The sequence below is a fragment of the Lagopus muta genome, chromosome 4 (genome assembly GCF_023343835.1).
Source record: "Lagopus muta isolate bLagMut1 chromosome 4, bLagMut1 primary, whole genome shotgun sequence".
Lineage (NCBI taxonomy): Eukaryota > Metazoa > Chordata > Aves > Galliformes > Phasianidae > Lagopus > Lagopus muta.
The window spans coordinates 24314982-24325076 of record NC_064436.1 but is presented as its reverse complement, the minus strand read 5'-3'; the positions used below and the strand labels follow the sequence as shown (position 1 = coordinate 24325076).

Below are 10095 nucleotides of genomic sequence, written 5' to 3'. Positions count from 1 at the left end.
AAAGTCTTTTGAAACGTAGAGACTGAAAATGATTTATGATTTTCTTCTTCCCCTTACCCGTGGGAATATGATCAGCTGGACTATAGCTACAGCACTATGTTCTTCTCAAACATCAAATATACAAAAACTGAAAATGCCAAAAGCAGGCCTTCCCCTTCCAAGCAAACACCAATCTGCCTGCAGTGCACAAGACTTTCCGCAGTCAGATAATTTACTGCCAGCAGCACTCAGCCCTTTTCATTCAGTCCTGTGGACCTATGTATAGAGCTGTTCTATCCACTAACTCAGTAGGTATCACGGAGGTTTAGCTGGTGAAAGAGACTTGGTGCTACTCTGCCACATCAGGGAGAAGATGTTTCTTCTGGGCACAGTGCCTCAGGTGTCCTTCATATGACTTCCATGTAAGCTATTTCATACATATTAGAAAAAATATTTTCACTACTACTGTTTCTCTGTCTTCACATCAAGAACACAGAATAATTACTGCAGTGTGGGTAACACAATTAAATAGAAACATATTTTTATTACTGGAGAAGATTTAAATAGGCTCACTTGGTTACCTTCTGCAGCATTAATCACCTGCATGATAAAACAAGCCAGGTTATCACTGAACTGCTACTAAGATCTGCCAAGGAGAAGTGCGTCTCACTTTGCATACTACTCACTGACAGTTGAGGTCCTGCATTTTTCCCTATAAATATAACTTCTATTTATCAGTTCCAATTAGGAATAAATTGATAAATTGATGAATAATAAAATAAATGCAATAAATTTATTTGCTAATGTTGCATGCTGTCTAAACTCTGACAGTACCATTTCTGATTTGTAATACCAAAATGTGTTCTATATATTCTTGAATTTTTGTTGTTTTTTTTCTTTTCCTGACATAGTAGTAAAACATAGTAAATACAAAAGATTTTCTTACCTAGAAATATGGTAACAAACATTTGAATCTTTTTCCTATGTATAGCATTTAGACATGTAATAAAATGCATGTCACATGGTTAGTAATCAGCTTTTGTTAAGACTTCCTTTTCAGCTTTTCTTAATATGAATTTATTAATATATTACTTCCTTTTCTTGGTATGAATTGTTGCCAATGTACATTGCACTGCATAATATATACTGAAAATCACAGCACTTAAAGGCCTAATTTGGAAATCTAAGTAGCAAGTAGTTAGACTTTCTATATGAAGTAGATTTCATTTAAAAAGGTGAAGACTGAAACATATTGAGAATTCTTTAAATAAGTATTGCACAGTAATATTAAGTTTATATAAATCAAGACTGGGCCTAAAGACACATTTAGAGAAGCAGAGAGCCTAAAGCAAGAAATTATCTTTAAATGATAAATCTAGGTTTTCTTTGCTTATGCACAGACTGAGAAAGAATGAAGAGTAGTTTCTAGAGAATACCTGGTCCCAGTCCTGCTCACAGCTCATCCTCTCTCTTGCCAGAGCTAACAGCATTCCAGCAAAGCTACTCCTCTCCACAGCTGCCCAGAATTTGGCTTTCTCTGTATCCCAGCCTTCCCTTCCACAGATTAGCATGTGTAAGCCTGTTATTTTTACATTTTAAAGTGTTCTCAGGAATTTCTTAACACTAGCTAAATAACAGCAGTTAAAATGTGTTCTCAGTGAGTGTTGATATTTTCTAAGTATAAACAGTTGTTCCTATTGTACATAGGAAAGGAAGCCCATGTTGCCAAACATACAGCCTTATGTCAATAAATTCAGTCTCACTCCCATTCCAAATTCATCCCCAAGTCAGTTCTGCTAATGCTGGTTTACAATCTCTAGACTGCTCTGGAAGCTGTTCACTACATAATTGATCTAAGCAGTCTTATATAGAATATGGGATCCTTTAGTGACTAAACAGATCACTGAGATATAGCACTTGAGGAGGCTTATCTACATTATCCTTGCAGTGCATTTAACAAGACACACCCTAGTAAAATTCTGACCCCACCACTGTTAAAAGCAAATGAGAATTAGAGACAGACTGTCAGTACAGTTCAGAAGAAGCAAGAGCTTAGGAGTGTCTTTAATGCCTCACCTCCAGATCCACATCCCAGCTTAGCACACTGCCTGAGTTGATGAATGTCCCTGTTATCAATTGCTCTGTAGCAGCATCCTCAAATCTTTTTGGGTAGCCTACTCTCCATAAAGAGAAACAAAACTGGAAATTTATGTTTACTAGAAGTAGGCTGTTATTTAGTACAAGTAATTTTAGTCAAAAGTCATTTAACCTCAGAGAAAAGACATATAGTACATTTCAAATGTGTATAGAAAAATGATACAGTACAATTTGATGCCCATAATATGTAGGAGGTCTGTAAAATAAAGAGAAGACCTCCATGTGTACTGGCAGTAGCAGAATACTGGTCTGAATGAAAAGGCATCTCACTGTTAGCAAACCACCATCTAATTTTCTTAAGTAGTCATTAAGGTGCCCTTTTAATTTCTCCTCTAATTCTTAGGGTACAGGCATACCACATGATCTCACCGAGGATGGTTTGTCTGTCTGTAGGCTGATAAAAAAGGAGAAGGTGGCTGACAAATCCGCATATGTGGTCTTTGTAGGATTGCTCTGGTTGGCACTTAAAGACTTTGAAAGGCAATTAATATTGTCCTTGGAAGACCTTCCAGGCAGAGATTTGTCTGTAGCAGTATCACAAAACTCAGAGGTTATGCTCAAAATGTGGAGAAACCAAGGTTGTTGGTTTGTTGAGATTTTTATGCATTTCCAGAAAAAAAAGTATGTGCTAGCGGAAAGCACACAGAAATAAGCCAAACTTGGCCATTAACATGTGTGTATTCAGTTGTCCTAGCTTTCTGAAGGGAGCTGAGGGTTCTTCCTGAAGTAAGAACTTTGTACTGGGTCACTGGACAAACACTTCACTTTGTTTGCAATGCTGGCATCTACCAACTATTGCTTTTCTCTCAAAATCAAAAAACACAATGTGTAGCTTAAAGAATTAACTCCAAGGGCTTGCTTTGTTTGTATCTTTCTTAACAACCATTTATCATTGGAGTGAATGATGGTGAATCTTTAGAACGGAAAAGAGTGTGAGCTTTCACAATGTTCTCACAACATTAAAATACCATTCCTACAGTTGCCAATAGTTTTTGAGAAAAAAGACTGTGAACTTAACATGAACCTGAATTAATCCACTGATGAGAGCAGATGGAAGTCTCCTTACTATTACCACCCCAGAAGATTAAAGCGTGGAACTGGTGCTGTGGTGACTATGGTGCTTACAAAAAATACCACTTACGTCAAAGTTATTAAATATTTCTAGACTCTTCATCAACTATTTAAGCATTGTTATTTATTTTATGTACTATTTCAGTGGCAAATTGTCTGTTAAGGCATCTATCCCTTTTTTGTGTCAGTGTTATCCACCACAGATCAGAACATGTTTCTGTCAAAGGGCTCCGTAATCCATTCCTACAGAAAACCACGCATCAAGTTCGCAGGATGAAGTTCTGATAGATGAAGCACTCACTTATATGATGACAAGTAGAAATGGCTATATAACATGAAATATCCTTTAAGCAAGTGAGTAATCCAATCCATTTTAAACACAGTTCTTAATGGGGAGGATGAGAGGCATCTGAAACGTAAGCAACTGAATAATCCAATCCCTGTTGTGCTGGCAATACACATATTGAAACACATCATTTTAAATCTCTCAGAGGCCAACAAAACCAACTTTCTATACTATTTATGCCAATTGGACCAAGCTAGCTTGCAGGGCAGCCTCAAAAACTCCTCTGCTGACATCAGTAGTGTTTGGTTTTGGCCTCTTATACAATTTAACACCAACAAACAATAGAGTGAAAGTGAGTTTAGCATCAAATTTATTCTTGATTGGAAAACATACACAACAATTGCAGCGCAAGAAAAAAATGTGCCTGAGAGGTACTCCATAGAGAGGATGTGGTCACAAGGCCTCTCTTGAGCAAGAACACTGTGCTCCCCAGCTTTACAAGCTGTTTTGGCACATGCGCTGACAACTCATGCTGAAACACAGCCCCTGCCTTCTGAGATCATTCTCTTCCACCAGGCCAAAGCCCAGAGCCTACCAGGGCATAGTTCAGGATCCTGCAACACAGGAAAGCAAACCTGCTATTCTGCAGCACAAACCATTTCTCTATTTCAGTGAAACTCCTACATTACCACAACATAATGTACACCTTTCTCTTTTAAGTCCTGGAACTTAATTTTGCCCTACTTTGATATGTCACCCTTCTCTCCACATTACTGGGATGCCCAGGATCTGCAGCATACTTCATTGTAGGGATTCCACCCTGTTCACACATGTCCTTCCACCAGCAAAGCTTCAGTGTCACAGCGAGGGGCACAGACCCCCTGCTGCACAGAGCTCTTGTTATCAAGAGATTGTTAAAAAACACAGCACAGTTGCAAGGACCTATCCCTGGATGTAAATATGTTTCAAATTAAAGTAAGACTAGAAATGACTGCAACATAAAGAATGCTCTGCTGACTGGAAAATCTGGTAAACTCATGTTTTTTCCAGATATATCTATCGCATCGTATTTTTAAACGACTGGTTTTCATGTTTTTCAGCCACATAGTCTCCAATTTGTGTTCCTGGCTGTAAGTGTAATAGGATTTTTTTTAAAAGTCTTCAGCTTCAGGCATTTTTTTCTCCTCCTCTTCCTTGCATTTCCCTCACTAGTATTAGAATAACTAAACTTCCTTAGCGCTGTCTGCTACTTTTTAATCTTGATTTCATAACTTCCGATACCCTGGATATGGTTTTTCTTAGAGAGAGCCTTAGAAAAATTATGTGTAAATACGACAATGCTGACGGGGGTTTCACATCTCTGTATTTATGCCTTGTATATACTCTCGGCTCCCGACCTGCTTGCTTGCCAGCGTGATTGATTGGCTGTGTACTGAGGGATGTTTATAACAGCGGGCAGGTACCGCATTCGAACAAGGACGCCAACACCCGAGGGCACCGAGCGGAGCGCTGCCGCTGCGTTCCTGCGGCTCCGAGGCCGCTTCGCCAGCACGGATCCCGAGATGCGTCGGTGGGGAGGGAAGTTTTCCATTTCTCCTTCCCGACAAACGGAACCAGCCCAGAGCAGACAGTGGTCAGCGGCGGGGGTGAGGGAGAAGATCAGAAAAAAAAAATAACAACCGACAAAGTATGGCAGTATTTTATTTATTATAAAGCCTCTGACCGAGGCGAGCTCCGCCCCGCCGGCTCCACCTGCCCGGGCACGGGGCCGGGAGGAGCTGCGCCGCCACCCCGGGGCTCCTCCACATGGGTCCCATTAGCGTCATTTACTCTTAGCAGAGGGGGGCGGGGGGGGGGGGGGATTAAAGAGATTAGAATGAAAATAATTAAATGAGCTTCCTATTAGCGGACAGGGCTTCTTGCAATAGAGAAAGGGGACTAGCAGTTACTGCGGAAGCATTTGGGATTATTATTTGTTTTATTTTTCGAAAGGTTTATTTTTAAAGGATAGGAAACAAAGGAGAAGGGGGGAAAAGAAAAAAGAAAAAAAAAATCAACTTTGCAACTGTCACCGTTTTGCAAGCGCCAGGTTACTGCTTTGTCGTAATGTGGCCACACTGTTTCCGATAGGTTTTCCAACACTTGATCGTTTGTAAACTCTCAGCGTTGAATCGGGAAAGCAAAATAAAAATAAAAAACGTTGTGATGCTTTAGGTTCTTTTAAAACGTTATTCTAGAGAAGGAAAAGTGGAGGTGTCTATTTTCTTGCGGCAGTGAGAAGCGAAATAGCCGCGTTTTACCATTTGGAATAACGCCATAACCTTGACGAAGGGCTTTAAACATGTAAAGATCTGCTTTAGTCCGATGGAGCGGTGCCCGTCTCACCATGCTCTTCTCTTTTTCAAGGTCAGCTCTGAGAAAGCGGCAGCTCCGCTCGTACACATCGCGCAGCGCACATTGCACTGCGGTGGCAGACACGGAGCTAATCCAATCCTTACCTCAATTTTCAGCGTTTTCTTTTGTATCGATAAAAATAGAACCGCTTGGAACCGTGTCCACGGTAACAATGAACTAGCGGCAAGCGCCTTGCCTCTGCTGCTTTCTTCTTGAAAGGAACGTTCGCATTAAGCAGTGATAACGCCAAGGGGCCCGCTTCGAGAAATTCTGTTCTCAGCAGCACACCGAAGGGAGAAAGAAAGAAAGAAAAAAAAAAAAAAAAAAAAAAAAAAAGAAGAAAAGAAGCACGGAGGACGGAAGGAAGGGAGCCGCCGTTTGTGGCAGCCCCGGCCTCGCTCCGCTCGTTGGCACCGTGACCCCAACCCAACCCTTGCAGCTGAATAGCGCTCGGCAAAGTGGCAGCTTCCAGCCGTCATGCCCCTGCTACCCGAAGGCACAGCTCCAGAGCGGGAAATTCCATTTCCTCGTTAAAATCTCGTCGGAAGAGCTCAGGGTTCTGCGCTTCTGTATAAGACGGGCGTGCGAACACCGCCGCAAAATCAGTGCGGCTTTGGGCGTGCTCTCTGCGCCTGCTTTGGCTCAAAGGGTCCTTCTGAAGCTGAAAATTTGCCCTGGGGTGCTGTTATTTCTCAAATCTTTCAGGGTGAAATTAACGTACAGACGTTTCTTTGATACGGTGGGGAGGGAAAAATCTCGCGTGTTGTCAGAAGTTAATTTTCAGCTACTTGAGGAGCTCTTGACTTTAAATATTTCTTTTTCCTCTGTAAAAGTTACTAGCTTGCTTTCAGAGGTCATTCGGCGGGCCGAAGCCCCCATGCCAGCATTCAGCAATGAGCGCGGCCCCGTCCAGTAGCGGGTGCTGGGACCCTGCCCCCCTCCCTTCGTGCCAAACACTTGCCTTTCTCATTACCCATAAAACGTTTTACAGCCTCTCTGCCGAAGGCGTTTGTTGGGAGCGCGCCTTTACGCGTGGTGCCGCTGCGGCATTCCGCCTAACGCCTGTCTTCCTGATCCTATTACCGGCCCTGGTTCGCTGCTTACGGGCAGTAAAAGTACCGCTCAAGAAGAGGGCAGGGTGCCGAGCAGGTGCCCGCTCATGCATTAATAATAACTGTTCTGAACCGTTCGTCAAGGAAAATAGCGAATCCGCCTGTTTCTTCCCCCCACCCCCCCCCTCCGCACTTCGAGCCCCTTCCGTTCCCCCACCCCGCAGGATGGAGGGGATGGGGAGCAGCGCCCGCTAGAAGAGGCGCTTCGCGTCTCCTCCGGCTGTGGGACTTGCACGCAGCTCCGTGCCCTTTAGCAAACACCGATGGGAAGTGGGAAAAAAAAATACTATTGACCGAAAAGGATGTACCTTTGGTGGCCGGGAGCGATGCTGCTGTTCTCCCTTATTTCGGGACTGATGCACTCGGGGATCCCGGGCTCCTCCGGTAAGGCGCCTCAGTCACCAACAACGGCACGAGGTTGGGTGTAAGGCACAGCAGCCTGCACGCACACACATGTTTTTGGCTGCTGGGGGAGGCCCGCAACCCACTGATGCCAGGCAGCTTCCCTCCGCCCCTGAGCGCCCTCATCGCATCTCAAACCCCAGACCGCGGGGAAACCCTCGCCTTCTAACAATTCCCTTCCTTCCTTCCTTTCTCTCTCTCCTTTTTTTTTTTTTTTTTTTTTTTTTTTTTTTCCTGCCTTTCCTGAGGGCTGTACTGCAGCCGGGCTCGTCCTGCCCCCGACTCGCTGCCAAGCAGCCGCCCACCCCCAACCGAGGCTCCCCAGCCGCCCGTCAGTGCGGTGTCCTGGGGGGTCAGGCAGGAGAGACCTGGGAGGCACCCTGAGAGCTACGGCCCGGCCGAGCAGGGGGGTCTCACTCAGTCGGCCCCCGCAGGACACGGTGCGTCCCGACAGCTCGCCCTAATCCGGCCCCACAGCACCGCGGAGAGCCGACGGCCCGCTTTAAGAGCCGGGCGGGACGGAGTCCTCCTGACACGGGCGTTTGATTTAAAGACGTCTCCTGAGAAACACAAATAAATAACTTCTCGAGGAGAAAAGGAACCCGAGACCAAAGCTGACAGGGGCTGCAAACGCTAAAGATGTGTACGGACGGGAGAAAGAGCAAAAGTAAATAAATCTTGGTTACCTAATTGAAAGGCAGAAGCGAGCCTTTTGTGTACACAGCATTTCAGGGAGAAGAAAACCAGAGCTCGGGGGACGCGAGGAGCGCGGCGCCCGCCCGGGGCTGCTCTGTGCCGTCGGGGAGGCTCCTCCGGCGGCGGGAGGTTGACCCCCGTTAGCTGAGGGCGGCCTCCCTCATCCCCTGAAAAAGGAGTAAAAAAAGAGCTATAGGAAGAGCAGAGGAACTTCCCTGGCTTCTGGGTTATTTTCCTGGGAGAGTACAGAGGGGCACTTCTCCCCCAAAACAAGAGCAAAGTGACATGCGGGGAAGCTGGAAAGGTATGTAGGTTCCCGAAATCGGTTATAGCTTTATCGTCCGGAGGCATCTCCAAAGCCGTCTATTTCTGAGCAAGTACGGTAAAGGATCGACAACGAATGTCTAGAGAGGACTGCTCGGTGTCTCTTGTAATCACCGGCAAGTTCTTCTCCCTGTCTGTGCAATCACGCCCAGCACCTCCCCAAACGTGCAGGCTGACACGTACCACAACCCTTTGTGCTGGTACTGTGAAGCAATGCCATGCCAGTGCGACGAACTCAGCATCGTGCACTCCGGTGTGAGAAAGTGGTACTGGGGGATGCCCTAAACACATTCTTCCTTTAACCCTCACAGTAACTAATAACAACTGCAATTAACTGCTTCAATTTAATAGTGCGCAGTATTCTCCTCTCCCTACCGTTTTGCTGAGCCAATTGGATGAGAACTTCCCGATGAGCTCCGAGTAACCCCTCTCCAGGACGTCAAGGACAGCTTCTCCCACCAGCCGCGAAACCATTAGCAGCAATCCCACCCTGTCACGTCAGCCACCTTATGGACATTGATTCCAGCAGCACTTGCAGCAAAGCCAGCAGGCTGCTGCCTTCATAAGCAGAGCACTCAGATCGGTTCAGCTATCTCCATTACAGACAAAATCAGTCTGTTAAGATTGAATTGATGTGCAGATCTCCATACCTCTAACAACAAAGAGTGTTTATTCTGATACCTCTCCTGTTGACATCTATGCATTGTGGCTGCAAGTCAGAAGTGCCTTTGGAATCGTGGTGTAATATTCTTGATATGCAGGTTACCAGGAATGGAGATGTTGAAAAGAACCTCTTCAGTATCATTAACACCATTTGGTGTAGTGCACTCCTAAAACATAGTGCAATTCTGGAAGAGCTCTCACTTTCTTCTTTGGTCATGACTTCATGACATCTCAGATTTCCAACTGCAGAAAATAATGTTTTGGAAAAGCAGTTTCGATATATGAATACAGAACTAATTAGAATTTTTAAAAAAGTTTAATCTTATTAGCTTTTAATAAGATGTAACCGTTTGCAAGGTATGGAAGAGGAGCTACCACAAGCTGTGTGGTTCAAAAATCTCAAAACAAACCAAAATCTTGGCACCTAAATTCTCAGATTCTTCCTTTTTTAAAAGATAGCTGTTACCAAAAATTGGAACACAATTAGGCTGGTGAGCACAGTCCTGTCACACTAGACCATGAGGGAAGGTGCAGGGACATGAGCTGTTCTGCAGGCAGCACAGCTGCTCCACTTGCCCAAACTGAGCGCCCTGCCCAGCACTGCTGAACCCAGCTGTGAATTACCATATTCTGTTGCTTGGGCAGCGCTTCTTAGTTTGGCAACCTTGCAAATGTGAATGAAAAAGAATGAAAAGGCAGTAACACAGAGACAATTGCACAGCTGTATGTTGAGCTTTAGTGTATTTATCATCCTCCCTAAAGGGCAGCTCAAAGTACACGAATTCGGGAATCTACCTTTGAAGATGAGATGGCATTTGCACAAAACAGGACACAGCTGAAATGGAGTTGCTTTTAAATAACATGTTAAATAACATGTTTTATTTGTGTGTGGCTTTTATTATTATTATTACTATTATTATTAAGACAGTAAAGTGAACATTGCCTTAGAGCCAAAAATTAGCTACTTCACTGTTACGAATTCATAAACACTGTTACATTTATGCTGCATTT

The 10095-nt window shown here is 44.4% G+C and overlaps 1 long non-coding RNA gene across 1 annotated transcript; it reads right to left on the bottom strand.

Moving 5' to 3' along the window:
* Positions 1-5225: 5225 nt before the first annotated feature.
* LOC125691993 (uncharacterized) lies at positions 5226-7565 on the bottom strand. The gene is made up of 3 exons (XR_007376391.1): positions 7308-7565; positions 5992-6157; positions 5226-5906 (listed from the first exon to the last, which is right to left on the bottom strand). It is a non-coding gene; the product is annotated as an uncharacterized LOC125691993 (long non-coding RNA).
* Between the last annotated feature and the right edge of the window lie 2530 nt (positions 7566-10095).